Source organism: Vombatus ursinus, unplaced genomic scaffold (assembly GCF_900497805.2).
Source record: "Vombatus ursinus unplaced genomic scaffold, bare-nosed wombat genome assembly UNPS02014772.1, whole genome shotgun sequence".
Classification (NCBI taxonomy): Eukaryota; Metazoa; Chordata; class Mammalia; order Diprotodontia; family Vombatidae; genus Vombatus; species Vombatus ursinus.
In genome coordinates this window covers 17,993,567-18,012,651 of record NW_020954550.1, presented here as the reverse complement: position 1 = coordinate 18,012,651, position 19,085 = coordinate 17,993,567, and the positions used below count along the sequence as shown (strand labels likewise).

The 19,085-nt window shown below is 36.9% G+C and overlaps 1 protein-coding gene and 1 pseudogene across 1 annotated transcript in view; one reads left to right on the top strand and one right to left on the bottom strand.

Annotated features, from left to right (window-relative positions):
• The window catches only part of RAB3C (RAB3C, member RAS oncogene family), a 311,738-nt gene that overhangs the window by 50,872 nt on the left and 241,781 nt on the right, over nt 1-19,085 (top strand). The gene's annotated exons all lie outside the window — the stretch shown is intronic.
• LOC114044066 lies at nt 2,631-3,084 on the bottom strand (annotated as a pseudogene).

Below are 19,085 nucleotides of genomic sequence, written 5' to 3'. Positions count from 1 at the left end.
GTCATTTATGGTCTTAGAGAGTTGCCTGGGGCAATGGGACATTAAATGACTTGCCCAGAGTGCCAAAAACAGAATTTGAACTCAAATCTCTTTTTTTTAAGCTTCAAATTCTTATTTAACATTTTATTTTTTTCCCAATTCCATGTGAAAACAATTTTAACATACTTTTTTTCTCAAATTTTGAGTTCCAAATTCTCTCTCTCCTTCCTCTCTCCTCCCTTCCCCCCCAAGGGCAAGCAATTTGACGTAAGTTATATATGTGTAGTCATGCTAAACACATTTCCATGTAAGTCATTCTGTGAAAGAAAAAACAGACAAAAAAACCCAAGAACAATAAAGAAAGTAAGGAAAAAGTATCTTTGATCTGCATTCAGGCTCTACCAGTTCTTTCTCTAGAGATAGACACCTTTCATCATAAGTCCGTTGAGACGAGCTAAGTTATTCATAGTAGATCATCATACAATATTGATGTTCCTGTGTACAATAATCTCCTGGTTCTGCTCATTTCACTTTTCATCAGTTCATGTAAGTCTTTCCAGATTTTCCTGAGAGCACCCTGCTCATCATTTCTTAAAGCACAATAGTATTCCATCACAATGATATACAATATCTTGTTCAGCCATTCCTAAATTATGAACATCCCCTCAATTTCCAATTCTTTGCCACCACTAAAAGAGCTGCTATAAATACTTTTGTACACATAGGTACTTTTCCTTTTTGTTTTTTATCATTTTGGGATACATACTTAGTAGTGGTATTGCTTGGTCAAAGGGTATATATGGTTTTATAGCCCTTTGACCGTAGTTCCAAATTCTCTTCAGAGTGGTTGAATTCGTATACGATTTCACCAATAGTACATCAGTGTTTTAATTTTCCCACATTCCCGCCAACATTTATCATTTTCCTTTTCTGTCATATTAGCCAATCTGGTGTGAGGTAGTAGCTCAGAGTTGTTTTAATTTACATTTCTCTCATCAATAGTGATTTAGAACATTGTTTTCATATGAGTAGAGACAACTTTGATTACTTTGTCTGAAAACTGCCTGTTCATATTCTTTAACCATTTATCAACTGAGGAATGGCTCTTATTTCTACAAATTTGACTATTTTCTATGTGTTTGAGAAATAATGTCTTTATCAGAGAAACTCACTATAAAAATTGTTTTTCACAGGAATGCATGCCAACTATACATTTCTCTCCTTCCAATTTTCCCTTGGTTTATCTTACTCTCTCTCTCCTTTTACCCTGTCCATTCTCAAAAGTGTTTTGCTACTGACTTTTACCTCCCCCAAATTGCCTTCTTTTCTATCAGCCTCCCCTCTCCCTCACCCCATCCCTGCCTTCTCTTATTTTTTCCTCTTCCTACTGTCCTCTGTGGTAAGATAGATTTCTACATCCTACTGAGTGTATATATTATTTCATCTTTGAGCCAATTCTGATGAGAATGAGGTTCACATGATCCCCTCCCCAATTCCCCCCATTTTTCCCTCCACTGTAAAAGCTCTTCTGTGCCTCTTTATGTCAGATAATTTATTCCATTTTAACTCTCCCTTTCCTCTTCTCTCAGAGCATTCTTCTTTCTCATCTCTTAATTTAATTTTTTTTAGGTAACCATACCATCACATTCAAATCACACCTCTGCTTTCTGTGTATACTCCTTCTAACTGCCCTAACAATGAGAAAGTTCTTAGAAGTTATAAATATTATTTTCCCATGCAGGAATACAAACAATTTAACCTTATCAGATCCCTATCCCTTATGATTTCTCTTTCCTGTTTACTTTTTATGCTTCTTTTGCATCTTGTATTTGAAAGTCAAATTTCCTATTCAGCTCTGGTCTTTTCATCAGGAATGCTTGAAAGTTCTCTATTTCACTGAATATCCATTTTTTCCTCTGAAGAATTATACTTAGTTTTGCTGGGTAGGTGATTCTTGGTTGTAATCCTAGCTCTTTTGCCCTCTGGAATATCATATTCCAAACCCTCCGATCCTTTGGAAGCTGCTAAATGTTGTGCTAAATTGACTATGGTTCCATAGTATTTAAATTATTTCTTGTTGGTTATTTGCAGTTTTACCTCCTTGATCTAGGAGGTCTGGAATTTGGCTATAATATACCTGGGAGTTTTCATTTTGAGATCTCTTTCAGGAGGGAATCAGTGGATTCTTTCAATTTCTATTTTACTCTCTGATTCTAGAATATTAGTTTTTCTTGACAATTTTTTTGAAAGATTATGTCTAGAATCTTTTTCTGATCATGACTATCAGGTAGTCCAACACTTTAAAAATTATCTTTCATATATCTGTTTTCCAGGTCACTTGTTTTTTTAATGAGATATTTTACTTTTTCTTCTATTTTTTCATTCTTTTGATTTTGTTTGATTCTTGATGTCTCATAAAGTCATTACCTTCCACTTGCCCAATTGTAACTTTTAAGGAATTATTTTCTTCAGTGAGTGTTTGTACCTCCTTTTCCATGTGGCTAATTCTGCTTTTCAAGGCATTCTTCTCTTCATTGGATTTTTGTGCTTCTTTTATCATTTGGCCTATTCTGTTTTTTTTTTTCTGCTTCTCAACTAAAAGGGGATTTTATTGATATTGCAGCCCCATTAAACCCAGGAACAAAGCCTGGTTACAATAGAATACTCAAGAGCACTTCAGTCAGGGGAGCCAAACCAAAACTGGGTCCGGAGGCTAGTCTTTCTTTGACCTTCTTCTTGGGATGCAGATTGTTGGTGTGGCCGCACTTCTTCTTACAGCAATTTACAACACGGGGGTGCAGGCAAGCATATCTTGCGGCACATCATCTTGTCACAGTTGTACTTCTGGGCCAGCCGGGGAAGGGAAGGCTCAGTGATGCCCCCTCAAAGACACAGCACCAAGTACAGAGTGGACTCTTTCTGGATGTTGTAGTTGGAGAGAGTTTGGCCATCTTCTAGCTGTTTTCCAGCAAAAAACAAATGTTGTTGATCTGGTGGGATACCTTCCTTGTCCTGGATTTTGGCTTTGACATTCTCGATAGTATCACTGGGTTCAACCTCAAGAGTGATGGTCTTGCCCATCAGGGTCTTCACAAGAATCTGCATCTCTATGACACCGTACCCACCGCTCGGCCACTTTGCTGAAGAGAAAGAACCCTAGTCTGATTTTTAAGGTGTTATTTTCTTCATTTTTTTCATTTTCTTCATCTCCCTTCACCAAGCTGTTGACTCTTTTTTAATGATTTTCTTGCATCACTTTCATTTCTCTTCCCAATTCTTCTTCTACCTCTCTTACTTGATTTTTAAAATCCTTTTGAGTTCTTCCATGGCCTGAAACCAATACATATTTTTCTTTGTGGCTTTGGATACAGAAATTTTGACTTTGTGGTCTTCTGAGTGTGTGTTTTGATCTTCTTTATCACCATAGTAACTTTCTATTGTCAGAATTTTTTCTGATGTTTGCTCATTTTTCTAGCCTATTTCTTGACTTTTAACTCTATGCTAAAGTGGGGCTTTGCTTCCCAAATGGAATGAGTACTGTCCCAAGCTTCAGGTTTTTTGTGCAGCTATTTTCAGAGGTAATTCTGGGGACCTGTTAGTTCTGGGCTCTTTCAAGGTGGTATGATCTAGGGAGAGGTGTGCTTATTACATCTCCTGTATAATGCACCAGTTTATGAATGACCACAATTACTGTTTTCAACCCTGGAACTGTGACCAGGGTCCTTGCTCCCCTGAGGCCACAAGCTCTCCTGTGCTAGTGCTCCTCCTAGCACTGGGACTAAGACCCAGGATTTTGACCTGGATCCAAGTATAGGCAATGCAACAGAGTTCTGCTCCTGGTGCCAGCAAAGGGACCCCTGTAAATCTCCTTATGATCCATTGTCCAATCCCCTTACCTAAGACACCTGGAAGCCACCACTGCTGCCACTGATTCAATCTCTCTGAGGCCTACTTCTGGTTTGTTAGGGTCCTGTCTGCCAGTGCTGCACTGTGCTCCTCTCTCACCTTGGTACAACAGAACTTTTCTGCTGATCTTCTAAGTGTCTTGGGCTGGAAAGTTGTTTCCATCCATCTTTTTGTGGATTCCACTGCTCCGGAAGCTGTTTACAGTCATTATTTAAAGGCATTTGGAGGAGTTTGGGGAAGAGCTCAGGTGAGTCCTTGCCTTTACTCTACCACCTTGGCTCTGCCTCCCTGAACTCAGGTCTTCTCAACTCTACAACTGGCTCTTTATCTATGATGCCAGGCTGACTCTCAATGTCAAAGTATAATTAAAACAAAAACAAAAACAAAAATCAGCAACTTTACAGAACTTTATTGAGCCTGGACTCAACATAACACCATCTGCTTTCAGATATTCTTATGGGATTGCTGAAGGGCATCCATTGTTAGCCAAATGTATTACATAGTGTAGTGAGTTGAGCAAGGAATCGTGCTCCTCATTAGGAAATGGCTGAAATACTTCATTCCCAAAAATCCTCTCTTGTGTGCTAGAATTTTATCATCACAAGTGCTGACTTTTCTTTCTATTGACTTAAGTGATGTTTTCTTGTATCTTCTCCAAATGGTAAGTTTGAGAATACCCACCTTTTGGGGGGGGGTATCCTTCAGGTCTTCAGCTGCTAGAGAGGAATGATGGCTCCAATCACATAACACTCACCACTCCTATTATAGAAACCATGATAATAATAGTAATAACTTATGCATGTATATGGAGAGGAGAAATGAAATAAATGAAGATGGAAGAAGTTGGGGGAGAGGGAATGCTTTAAGGTTTGCAAAGTGCTTTACATGTTATCTCATTTGATCCTCAAAGCAACTCTGTGAGGTAGGATCCTATTATACCCATTTTGCAGATAAGAATATTGAGGTAAACAGAGGTCAAATGGCTTAGCTTGCAAGTGTCAGGGGCTAGATTTGGACTCAAATCTTCCTAACTTCAAATCAAATGCTCATTGTACCACCTAGCTGCCTTTAGGACTTTAAAGTGATGACCCAAGAGCTGGTAATCATAACAGGCAATGTTCAGTTCAGTTGTTTTTCAGTTATATGTGTCTTTTCATGACCACATTTGGGGTTTTCTTGGCAAAGATACTGGTTTGACATTTCCTTCTCCAGCTCATTTTACAGATAAAGAAACTGAGGCAAACAAAGTTAAGTGACTTACATGGAGTCACGTAGCTAGTAAATGAGTCCAGATTTGAACTCATGTAGATGAGTTTTCCTGATTCCAATCCCAGTGCTCTAACCACTACACTACCTAGCTGCCCATATAATGAGCAATGCAGTTGAGCAACAGGGCTTATGCTCAACTAAGCTGACCCTGCACTCTCACATTATGTAGCAGAAAGTACCAAAGGGCATTGTGGGAAAATCATCCCTTCAGTTTCCTAATAGGATTTGTCTGCCATATATTATTACTGTGGCCCATGACTTGTCTTGCTGCTTAATGAAAGCACTAAATGAAAGCACCCAGGCAGACAGTAGGCCTGCAAGGAACCTGTACCATCCCATTTATCGCTCTCCCAGGTGCTGACCTCAGAGGACCCTCAGCAAAGAGATGACAGAAGTGATATTTCCTTGCTATTTTCCTCCATCCCATCTTCCTTCTTACAACTTCTATTTCTAACACCTCTCCCAAGTATTCAGTGTCTCAGTTGCCTGGGAACTTCCATATGAATGAATGAATGAATGAATGAATAAATGAATGAATGAATGAATGAGTGAATGAAACATTATGTACAAAGCACTCTATTAAACACTGTGGAAACTTTACAGATAGAAAATTCAAATAGTCCCTGATCTCAGGGAACTCACATTCTAATGGGGTAACAACACATATGGAAGGTTTCAGCTGCAAGTCAGATAGAAAAGTCTCACAGTAATTAAGATGCAACTGCAAAGCAGATGACAATAACCCTTCTTCAATGTCATTTCCACTGATTTGTGCCCCACATAGGCCTACCCCATTATCACAGAGTTTGCACTCTCCAACCTATCTGGGCAAGTTGGTTTACCTGTGGGGCTCATTTTCCTCATCTGTAAAATGAAGAGATTAGATTAGATGGTTCTGAATTCTCTTCTAAGTACTAATCCTATACTCCCTGGACTTTCCTTCATAATTACCCACCTCCCCCAAATCAAGGAACCTCTCTTGTTCCTATACCCACTCACTACCAGGGGGTGGGGAACCTACAGCCTCAGGGCCACGTGTGGCCCTCTAGATCTTCAAGTGCAACCCCTTTACTGAATCCAAACTTCACAGAACAAATCCTTTTTTTGTTTTTTTGTTCTATGAAGTTCCAGGCTTGGGCAAGTTCTTGGGATGTCAGGTTTAGACCCCTGAATTGATTTGTTTGACTTGCTTCATGCCACCAATGGGATTATTAATGAGTAAGTCTTGTCTCCATCTATTGAGATTTTCTAAAGTGGAGTATAGAGAGCAGAATAAATTACTTCATTCTAATTTCAGATATGTGAAAGAAAGATCCAAGGAGCAAAATTTGTGCTATATATTTTGTACAGATTTTCAAAGAGAGAGCATCATTCTAAGTGCTTAGAAATAGAGTCTAATAGGGGAGCCTGAAGCTAGGGTAAAACAGAGAGGGGAGAACATGGATAGAAAACAGAGAACCAGTCACGGGAGATAAAGAGGAGCAATCGGGAAGGTCCACTGGATGGTGAAATTACAAAAATTGTGGCTTATCAATAACAAACAGAGGCAAAGAGTAATGCTCCTCAACTTATTATTCACATTTTAGTATGACTCTTCCTATCACAATTTATAGGCTTTCACTGTTATGTATATGTGAACTACTTTTATCTAAGGAAGTCATTCCTGAAAAGTCAATCTGGCCATATTTTTTGGGAGAAAAAAATGTTGCTCTTTATTATTTTCTCTGAATGTCATGATCTCAGTTTCTGTGCCTGGTTGGAGATATGGGCATTTACCTGCCATCATTTCCACTGAATCACTGAGAACTGGTAAGAAAAATGCAAGTCCTCCTGGATAGAATAAAACCTGGAAATGTCTAGCCTCTTTTTAAAAATTCCCCCATTTCTTGATCTCCCATACTTCAGAAAAGTATTTTTATATATGTGTGTTAATCAGGATGAGCCATGATCTGGGTATGTAGCTTTCCAGATTTATTTATCAGATTTTAAAAATTTTAAATAATTTATTTTGCATCATCTTCATTTTCAAATATACCCTTGCCTACTCTCCTACCCCTAAGTCATCCTGTGTAACAAAGAATAAAAAAAATCAGTTCATATAAATCTTCCAAAGCATCAGTATTTATTATTTTCATCACTTCTTATGGCAGAGTAATATTCTGTTACATTTGCATATGACAGTTTGTTGATCCATTTCCCAATCAATGGGTATTTTCTTTGTTTCTAGTTCTTTGCTACTACAAAGAGCATTTCTATGATTTTATTTTGATGCATATGGGACATTTCTTTATATTATCTTTATGGGATATATGCCTAGCAGTGGGATCTCTTAGTCAAAGAGCAGAAAAAAACTTAATCACTTTTTTTTTTAGCACTTTTCCCCCCAAATTGCTTTCCCAAATGGTTGGATCACTTCACAATCCCACCTGCAAGATATTGGTATATTTGTTTCTCTTCAGTCCATCCAACATTGACTTTTTTAAAATCTTTTGTAATCTTTGACAGTTCAATGAATATAAATGAAATCTTAGAGATGATTTTACTTGTGCTTTTCTTATTGTGATCTGGAACAATTTCATACAGCTGTTAATGGTTTGCAATTCACCTTTTGAGAACTATTTGTTCCTATACTTTGGTCACTCATCCATCAAGGGATGACTTTTAGTCATATGTTTAATAAATATGTATGTGTATATATATGCATATATATGTATAAATAAATATGCACATATATATAAACACATGTATATACACAATGCTCTACATACATATATACACACATGGTAATATACACATTATATATACATATATATGCATATGAATATGTGTACATGTATATATTAGTTCTCTATATATTTTGAATATCAGACTTATCAGAGATATTTGATACAAATATTGTTTCCCAATATGATAGCTTTCCCTTTATACTAGCTGCACTGATTTTCTCCATGCAAAATTTCTTGGTTTCATGTAATCCAAATTATTTCATCTTTTGTTATTGCCTCTATCCTTTGTTTAATTAATAACTTTCCTCTTTGTCATAACAGTGAAAGGTACTTGATCTAAATCGCTTCTAAATTTTTTTTTGGCATGACCACTACTATTTAAGTTGAAAATCCATTTTGAGCTTATTGTGGTACATGTTTATGTTTAACACATTTGTTTATACTCAATTTTGGTTAAATTGCTTTCCAATTTTCCAACTAGTACTTATCAAACAGGAAATTCTTTAACAAGTACTTCAGGTCTGGGGATTGGTGGAGCATTGAGTTATTAAATTTGATTATTTAAAATTTTTCCCCTTATCTAGTCTATTCTGTACATTTATCTTTCTACTTTTAACCAGTGCCAAATAGTTTTGATAAATGCTAATTTATAATATAAATTGAAGTGAAGAAGTGTAACATAAAATTTGAGGGATGGAAGAGATTTTAGGGATAATCTAATCTAGTCCTCTCATTTGATAGATGAGGAAACACCAATGAGAAACCAAACACAGCATAGACAAGGGATTAATGAAAGTTAATTGATTAAGGGAGGTATACCACTATATAAACTACATATAACACATTAAAGGGTGTTACAGATTACATTATTTACAATATTTTTTACTGCAAAAAGTGATTACTAAAGGGATAGCACTAGAAAACACTTCTTCCTTTTCTTCTCACTGGGACCCCTTCACCATTATTATAGTGTTAAGCAAGCATTCTGCCTTGGTAGAGGGTCAGGAGATGTTCCTTTGTATAGCCTACAATAAACTGGATATCAAGCTAGGCCAGGGGTAGAAAATTAGGTTGCACTGTTAGAAGACTATATTCAAAAACTATAAATTGCATTGAAACTGGGTCTGTTGAATTATGAGTGAATTATACCATACCGAAAAACTGGGTTGTCCCGGTTTGCCACTATTAATTCAGGTATCTCATCATCATCATCATTAACAGCAATAGGCTTGCTGCCTACCATGTGATATGTCAAAGCCTGGCAATAGAGATAAAAAGTGCCAGTCTCAGGTAAACATGATTTCAATATCATCAACCTTTGGTTCGGTTTGATAGTGGTTTTTTAAAAATATTTTATGTTTTCTTTCATCCATTTAAATTACACAGCTAGTAGGGGTTCGAGATTTTTAAAGCAAACAAACAAAAAACCTGATGCGGTCTTCACCCTGCTGTTCATATTACTCTTTCTCCTATTATGTTTTCCTCTCTGGTGATTTTGCTGCTAACTTGAATGGAAAATACTTTGATTATATTAATTTGCTCTCATTTCTACCACCACCACCACCACCACTAGTACTACTACTACTACTACTACTACTACTACTACTACTATTACTACTACTACCAGTACTACCAGTACTACTACTACTGCTACTACTACAACCACTTCTTCAAATAATAGCAATAACAACAACAATAATAATGGTTAGCATTTATATATCACTTTAAGGTTTACAAAGCACTTTACAAATATTATCTTATTTTTATCCTTATGACAACTCTGAGAAGTAGGTGTTGTTACTATCCCCACTTTGCAGATGAGGAAACTGAGGCAGAGGTTAAGTGATTTGCCCAGGGTCACACAGTTAGTGTGTCTGAGGCTATATTTGAACTCAGGTCTTCTTGACTTCAAGTCCAGCACTCTATCCACTAGCTCTTGGAAAGAATTTAAGACATCAGCTTACTAAATGCTCTTATTTTTTATATTCTTTCCTTTTGTTTTTTTTACAGATGGTGATGGAAAGAAAATGAGACAGAGTTGTTTTCCAGTTCTGTCCCTTTTCTCATCTCTTTTTTGCAGTCAAAAATATTGTAAATGATGCAATCTGTAATAGTCTTTAATGTTGTACCCCATAAAATATAGCTACCACATCATTTTATGTTCCCCGAGGAAGGGAAAGTGAATTTGTTCACAGACTCTTCTGAGTTATAGTGTGCCCTTTACTACCATTGGCTATTATGGTAACTAAATCATAATGTGAAAGTGCTGTATGATAGAACATACTGTTATTCTATCTAAGGTTATAATATGACCCAGAGGTTGCATTCATTCCACTGGGAAATAACAGGAGTGATTTTTTTTTAATTAAAAGCTGGAACTAGTAGTTCCAATTCTCATTTTTGATTAAGGCATACTCAATAAATAACTTGTTTAATAAAGCGAGGTGGTTTATGACACATTACAAAAGAACTTTAATATTATTCTTGATAAAGAAAAAGGATGTAGTAAGAAAAACAAGCAAAAAAAAATAAGACAAACTGACAGATGAGCATTTACTCTTTTTTTGTAATTAAGAAATCAGACACATTAAAAATTATGTATGAAATTGCAATTTCAAAAGAAAAACCAATAGGTAATAAAAATACAAATTCATCTTTGACATATTTGCCAATACCTATGGCCAGAATTGTGCCTAAATTATAGTAATACATATTGTAATACATAGCCTTCGTAAGTAAACAAATTGAGTACTAGAGATTTTAAATGGCTTGCCTTAGTTTTATTTGCAGATGAGCTGGTAATGGACTAGTTGTAATAATAATAACTGGCATTTGTGTAGCACTTGAAGATTTACAAAGTACTTTACATATATTATCTCATTTGATCCTCACAACAAACCCATGAGGGAGATGTTCTTACCTCCATTTTTTTAAATGAGGAAACTGAAGTAGAGGGAAGGTGAATGCCTTGCTTGTACACACAGCTAGTAAATGTATGAGGTAGTGTTCCAACTTGGGTCTTCCTGACTCTATTTACCAACCTTGGAGTTCAGTGCTCTTACCACTAAGCACTCAACTATACTATTCTCCTTTCACATGATATTTTCCTTTGTTTCATAAATATGCTTCAAGTACATTTACCACCATCAACTTCTTTTTTTCCATCAACAGCTTTTAAAGAAATGAAACAGGTCATTTTATATGGTGGTTTTATTCTACCCATAATGGAAGCTGTATTCTGGCCAATATGAAAGCTAACAAATGTTCAAAGCAGATGGAGAAGAATGGCTATATATTTTTTTTTAAATAACGTTAGCTTAGTGATGAAAAAATAAGCTACACAGATAAAAAAGCCTTGTATTAATTTAACATTTTATTGGGCTTGAATCTTTTGTAATTGAGAACAATAATGAATTGGCTTTAAATGAGTATGCATATGTATGCTCTTTTCTATTGATTTCTATCAAACGAAAATTTATTTTAAAATTCAAATGTTTAGTTTATAACCAAAGAAGAATGCTGACCCAAATTTCTTTCTATTTCATGCCAACTGAAAATGGGATATGAAAATCTCACATAATTCTTCTAGAAATAGATCTTTACCACCTGAATGACATTTTGATCACAAAGTGAATTTGTGAGTAAGTGAAGCATCTGACCAAAGCTAGGAGAGGATAAAAGCCCTTCTCTGACCCATCCCAATAATTACTGATGGAAGTAAGCATTGTATGTTCTTTCTGCAAATAATTTTGATACTACACAAAAGTCATTTCACATTCTCATAGTCATATAATTGAGCAATAAAAATGTTATTAAGAAAAATTAGATCTGATTAAATCAAAGTAGCTTATTACAACAGAAATTTAAAAAAAAATAATTTCCAGGGCAAGGGGACTTCCAGCAGCCAAGACGGTAGAGTAAGAAATAAGTCACTTTCACCTTCCCTTATAAGCCAAGAAAATATCACCCCAGGAAAAACAGCTGAGCCAGAAGAAAGATAGGGTGCAGCAGTTGTGTAGCCCAGGAAACTTGGGAGATTAACAGGAAAGGTCCCTCTTGCTCTGGGGGAGGGGGAGCAGTACAGGACAAGAGGCGTCCCAGAAAGACAGAGGCAAGCCCCATCTCAGCAAACCAGGGGGAGATCCTGAGCCCCAAGGAGGTGGAGCAGGCAAGCACCTACACCAGGACCCCCAACTGCCTCAGCACAGGCAGGGGAAGCGGTAAACACCAGCTCGGAAAACCAGCACGTGGGCTGGCATTCTTTAGCAGCCAGTGCTTTGGAACAACTCCAGGCTGGCAGACATCCTCTAGCAGCCAAACATTTGAGTGCTTTAAAGAAGTCCAGGTGAGCAGGAATCCTCCAAGGGCCAGACTCCCCACCCCTACCCCGAGAGCTACAGTGCTACTGCTGGTAAACTATCAGACCCCCTACAGCCTCTAGCTGCCAGCACCTGAGGCCCCAACACACAAAGCACAGTGACCAGGTCCTGGGCTTCCAGAACAAGAAGCTTGGGTCACTGTCTCCTGCACTCCAGCAGGAGAGCTCAACTTTAAAATCCAGGAAATAGGCAAACTCTATAAGCAGAAAGCAGAAATGGACAATGACCATAGATTCTTTCTTTGGGAACAGATCAAAACATAATTTTTTTGGGGGGGGGAGAATTTCTTTGGGGAAGATTAAAACAAAATTCAGAAGAGGACAACATTGTCAATATACCCACATCTGAAACCTCAAAGGGGAATATGAACTAGTCTCAAGCCCAAAAAGCCTTTTTGGAAGAACTCAAGAAAGATTTTAAAAGTCAAATAAGAGAAGTAGAAGGAAAATTGGAAAAAGAAATGAGAGGTATGCAAGACAGAGTCAATAACTTGGAAAAGTAAAGACAAAAATTGATTGTAGAAACCAACTCTTTAAAAAGTAAGATTGGACAAATGGAAAAGGAAGCACAACAACTCACTTAAGAGAAGAACTCCTTAAAGAGTAAAATGGCCCAAATGAGAAAAGAGGAAACAATTCATCAAAAATTAGAATTGGGCAAGTGGAAGCTATTGAGAGAGTGAGAATCAGTCAAACAGAAACAAAAGAATGAAAAAATAGAAGAAAATGTAAAATACCTTATTGGTAAAACAAATGAACTGGAAAATAATTCTAGGAGAGACAATTTAAAAATTATTGGTCTGACTGAAAACTATGATGAAAAAAAGAGCCTGGACAGCATCTTTCAGGAAATCATCAAGGAAAAGTGCCCTGAAGTCCTAGAACCAGAAGGTAAAATAGTCATCAAAAGAATCCACTGATTACCTCCTGGAAGAGATCCCAAATTGAAAATGCCAAGGAATATTGCAGCCAAATTCCAAAATTACCAGGTCAAAGTGAAAATATTACAAGCAACCAGAAAAAAAACATTTTAAATACCATCAAAGCACAGTCGGGATTATGCAGGACTTTGTTGCTTCTACATTAAAAGATTGGAATACAATATTCCATAAGGCAAAGAAGCTTGGATTACAAGCCAAGATCAACTACCCAGCAAAACTGAGCATAATCTTTCAGGGGAGGAGATGAATATTCAACAAAATAGGGTACTTCCAAACCTTTCTGATGAAAAGACCAGAGCTCAACAGAAAATTTGATCTTCAAATACACGACTCAAGAGAGACATAAAAAAGTAAACAGGAAAGCAAAAAGCAACAACGTGTTATTAATAAGGGCAAACTGTTTACATCCCTACAAGGGAAGATGATACTTGTAACTCTTGAGAATTGTATCATTATGACATTTTATTACGACATTTAAAAGGGATATACATAGACAGAGGGCGTGGATATAAGTTGATGTGATGATAAAAAAATCTAAGTAAGTGGCAAACAGGATTGTTCTGGGAGAAGAAGGAAGGAGGAGGAAGAGAAGGGTAAACTACATCACATGAAAAGGCACAAAAACCTGTTACAGTAGAGGGAAAGAATGGAGGGAGATGAGCATTGTTTGAGCCTTACTCTCATCAGATTTGGTTCAAAGAGGGAATAACATAATCAGTTAGGCATAGAAATCTAACTTACCTGTAGGAAGTAGGAGGTAAAAGAGGAAAGAAAAGGGAGGGACTAGATAGAAGGGAGGGAAGACATAGTAAGGGTAAAGGGGAAGAAAAGGGAGGGGGCTGATAGAAGAGATGGCAGACTGAGGGAGGCAGTGGTCAAAAGCAAAACTCTAGTGAGGAGTGAAAGGGAGAAAAGAGAGAAAAAAACATAAAAGAGTAGGGGAATAGAATGGAGAGAAAGACACAATAATCTTCACTGTGAATGTGAATGTAATGAACTCTCCCACAAAAGGGAGGTGGAGAACAGAATGGATTAAAAAACATAATTCTACAATATATTGTTTAAAAACCTGGAAAGATTTATATGAACTGATGCTGACTGAAATGAGTAGAACCAGAGGAACATTGTACACAGTAGCAGCCACATTGTGCTATGACTGTAATAGACTTGGCTCTTCTCAGCAATGCAAGGATCTAAGACAACTCCAAAAGACTCATGATGGAAAATGCTATCCACACCCAAAGAAAGAACTTTTGAGTCTGAATGCAAACAGAAGCATACTATTTGCTCTCTTTTCTTTGTTGTTTTGTTTTGTTCCTTCTTTCTCATGGTTCTTCCATTGGTTCTAATTCTTCTTTACATCATGACTAATGTGAAAATATGTTTAATATGAACGTATAAATAGAGCTTATATCAGATTGCACACTGTCTTAGGGAGGGGGAGAAAATTCAGAACTCAAAATCTTATGGAAGTGAATGTTAAAAAATAAAAATAAATAAATAAATTATGAAAAAAATCCATTAGGATTGTTGTGATGTTGGTATCCAAGGACAAAGATGGCATCTATGATAGAGGTGTCATTTGTGTTAAAGGAGAGATGCTGGAAAGATAGTGTGACCCACAGTGTAAGAAAAGTACAAAATTTTAAGCATATTCTAATAGGATTTTAGAAGTCTTCTTAGTACCCTTTGAGAAAGCAAGCAGTCTCTATAAGTAGAAATCAGCATAAGCCAAGGTCAAGTGGAAGATAAGGAAGCACTCCCAGATAGAGCCAGGCAATTCAAATTCTCAGCTATTCTCTCCTCTGGTGATTTGTCCCTCAGACTTTAGCCTATGAATAAGAATGGCAATACTTCCCTTACCCTTCCTGACTTTGACCTGTGGTGTTCCTTATGGAGTTAACTGGATTCTGCTTTCCTAGGTTTCTAATATTGATTTTAGCCTGCATATAATGGTGTATAAACAAAAGACAAAACAAAACAAAACAAAAAAACCTGTCCTGTTCTGTTTGAATTTGTTTTAAAAGTCTTGAGGTGGGGAGTGTAGTGATGGAGGGAGGAAGTGTGTGTGGGAAACTATCCCTTCTGAGAAATGACCATAAGCCAGAAGTCTACAGTAAAAGATTAAAATAAAGTAACCTATTCCTGTGGTTATAAATTATTAATCAGTAATACCAGTTCCTGGAAGGAGAGAAGTCATGTGGAGGAGAAATCTCCTATTTAGAAAGAAACCATTCCTACAGATTCAGGCAAGTTGCAAATTCTCTTCTCAGCATCCTATAAATCCAAGGCCGGATCATTCACCTGGTAGTAGCTTCCTTGAATCATAAATACCTAAGTGAAAGAAATAGCCAGTCTTGGAATGCTAGCCTTGAGAACTCAGATCTCTAAAATGATGGCCAATGTCAGTTTGACAACTTGATACAATTGATCTCCTAATCTCCTTGACCTCATATCCTGTTCACTGCATTTCTGTTAGTCCTGCTTCCTGATTTCTGGTTGTTGTTGTTGTTGTTTTTTACCTTAGCCTGTTAAACTCACCTTAATTCATGCTTGTTCCTTTGGTTTGGTGATTCCCTTTGGTGTTATTGACCCTGACTGCAATTAACCTGCCAAATTATTTCACCCAAGCTCTTCCCCCTGGCAGTACTTAATTTCAAGAAAGCATTTCAAGAGGGATTCATCAAAATGGAGAGAGGCAACATGGTGTAATAGATAGTCAGCGTCAAAGCCAGTAGGACCTAGGTTCAAGTATTGCCTTCACTTCCCACTGACTTTAGTCTTTTGAACTTTTCCATCATTCCCCCAGCAACCTCATCTCTGCAAGATTTCATCACCCTTGATACTCAAATGTCATAAATACCCTCTGCTCCTCTGATTGGAGGGTAGAGTGATGAGCTCCTCTCAAAACCTCTATTTAAGGAGGGTACCCAGGCCAACCATCCTTTCAATTTCCACCCAGTTGCCCTCCTTTGAACCTCTCCATTATGCCCCTATGGCTGTACCTTCCTTTCCTCCCCTCTTTCAGTTTCCTTTTGTATTTTGTCTTTCCTTATTAAATTATAAGCTCTTTGAGGGCAGCAACTGTCCTTGCTTTTTCACACTTCTATCCCCAGTGCTAAGTATAGTACCTGGCACATAATAGGTGCTTAATAAATGTTTATCAACTGCCTGCCTGCCTGTCTCTGACACTTAGACAGGACAAATCAGTTAACTACCCATTATTCCTGACCAGAGGTGTCAAATGTGCTACAATGACCTCAGGGAAGATGGAACCAGATTAAAATGTAATTGGGAAATATTTAACAAAATAAATACCAAAACAATAGAACATAGATAATGTTGATATGTGGTTTTCTAAGACAATATGAGGACTACAGTAATCCTTATAAACCGGTAGCCCTGGTTTTTATGTGGGTTTGACACCACTAGGTTATAGAGAGAGGGCTGACTTGAATTGATTGAATGAGTTTCTTCCTTGGGAAGATCGCTCACAGGTCTAGCCCTATCTCTTCCCATCTATCTAGAAATAACACACCCTTCCTGGACCTGCTACCAGACTGCAATGGGAACAATGATGGTACTCACAGAGGTGTTCAGAGCTTGAGCCAGGCATTCCTGGGTGTGTTGGTATACACTGGAGTAGGCATGACCATTGGCCATCCCCCTGAGGGTTTTCATGAAAATGAAAGAGAGGAAAGATTTTCTTTTAATCAAAATCCTCAGGGGAAGAGCCAATGGCAATGGTCACTCTAGGATGTGTTGGCACTGCCACCCCCCCCTTACATACACCCACAATGTTGATTCATTACTGTCCTTTTGCTAGGCCGCAAAAATCTAATTTTGCTGAATTATCTGATCATTGTTCAATAAGGAAAAGCTCATAGGGATTTACTTTGAAAGATTCCACTTGGCAACACAATCTTTTTATGTAACTTTTCAGACTGAACTATAAACTTTTGGGGAAGAGACCATACATAGTTCAAGTCTCTCAATTCTAGATCAGCTGGTATGAGAAGAAAGTGAAAAAAATTCTTTTTCAAATCCCAGGATATGTAACAATGGATGTGTTTCCACTGACACTTCTATTGGAAGGAAGGAAGGAAAGAAGGAAGCCAGCCAGCATGCATTTTTAAGTACCTATTATGTGGTAGGTATAGTGCTAAGCTCTGAACAAATTATCTGATTTGATTATCATATGAACTATTGGAGGTAAATGCGGTTATTACCCCCATTTTACAGAAGAGAATACTGAGGTAGACAGAAATTAAATAGTTTGCCTAGGATCACATAGGTAGCAAATATCTGAAGCCAGATTTGAATTAAGGTTTTCCCCACTCCAGACCTAGCACCTAATTGCCACCAGATAAAGGAAAATTAACCATCCTAAAGGATTTGGTTCCTATCCATGGGAACCTTTAAGCATCGGTTACCTTTATAATTGATTTTAGTGTTTAGTTTATATATTATTTAGATAAGCAGTCATATTTTAAGCTTCAAGTAGGAATATCATCTTAAAATAGAGGTTCCCATAAATTATAGGATTTTAAATAAAGGATTAGAGATTATAGGTTACCAGAGAATTTTTTCGATTTTTACATGGTGCTTAGAACAAGGCCATCCATAGAAGCAAGTGATATTCCATAAATATTTGTTGATTATGACAGTTTCACTAGAATTTTATTTGCCCAAGGCAAGTTAGTGACCATCTCTTACCTGAGTCAACTTTCCTTTATTCCTCTCCAACAAAGAAAGCTCTTCCTTCTAGGTTCTTTGGAATCTTATTACTTGATCCTGTGTTCTAAAAAGCCAGTGTTTCTATCTTCTCCAAGATCAGCTAGGTACCATAGAAGGTCCCTAATTAAAATGATCATGATTCCTTGGACAAGACAAATGCACTCTAGTTGACTATTCATTCCAGACTTTTCTGGGCAGATGGTAGCATCCTAGTTGTTAACCCAATATCTATCCCAGACAGATTTCTATAGAATGCTGGAATTGAATGGAATCTTTAATTACTCTGGGGATATTTGCATAAACCACCTCCCCCCACCTTGTCACCTTAGTCTGGAGTCCCACTGGAAGTAACAGCAGACCCTAAATAACTCTAGAATATGAAGCTGAATCCATCTCTTTTATTGAATTGTGTTTTTATTGAATTGGTTTATAGAACACATATCTGGAGTGCCCCAGCTAATGGGAAACAAAAGACTTTCTTAGTTGGGCAGTGATTTGAGAACATAGAATCAAGGGCCATATTTCCTTAAACTGGTATGTATATGGAAACTTAAAAACAGATACCTTCATTTTACCAATGAGGAAACTTGGATCCAGAGAAGGGAGGTGACTTTCCCAGAGTCACACAGATCTTTCTTTTCTCTTGCTTTTTAAAAAAAAAATAATTTTAATATTGAATCATCTTTAGAAATCATGAGTGCTGGTGGAGAGCTAGATATTGAAACTCAGATCCTATTATTCCAAATCTAGCATATCTTAGACATAATTTATCCAAAGAATTCTTGTTTTAAAGTTGCTAATGGAAAAGATTTTTTATTTGTTTATTTCAATCATTATGGACTTTTTAATCTTGGTGGATCATTTACAGTGAATGTATTTTCTAACTTAGAAATATGAGGATTTTGGTGAAATATGGGTTTCTTTTTTTTTAGTATAATTTGTATACACAGTTTTAAAATCTTTTTCACAGGTTTTATAACTTTCTAGTTCATACATGATGCTTATGAGATGAACAACAGTCAACTTTCTATAGTTAACATACAATAAATGCTTATTCTGTATATTTCTACTATTGCAATAGAATAACTATTTGTTAAGCACAGTGCTAGTTGGTGGAGAAGGATAACAGTTTGGAGAAAACAGATTCCT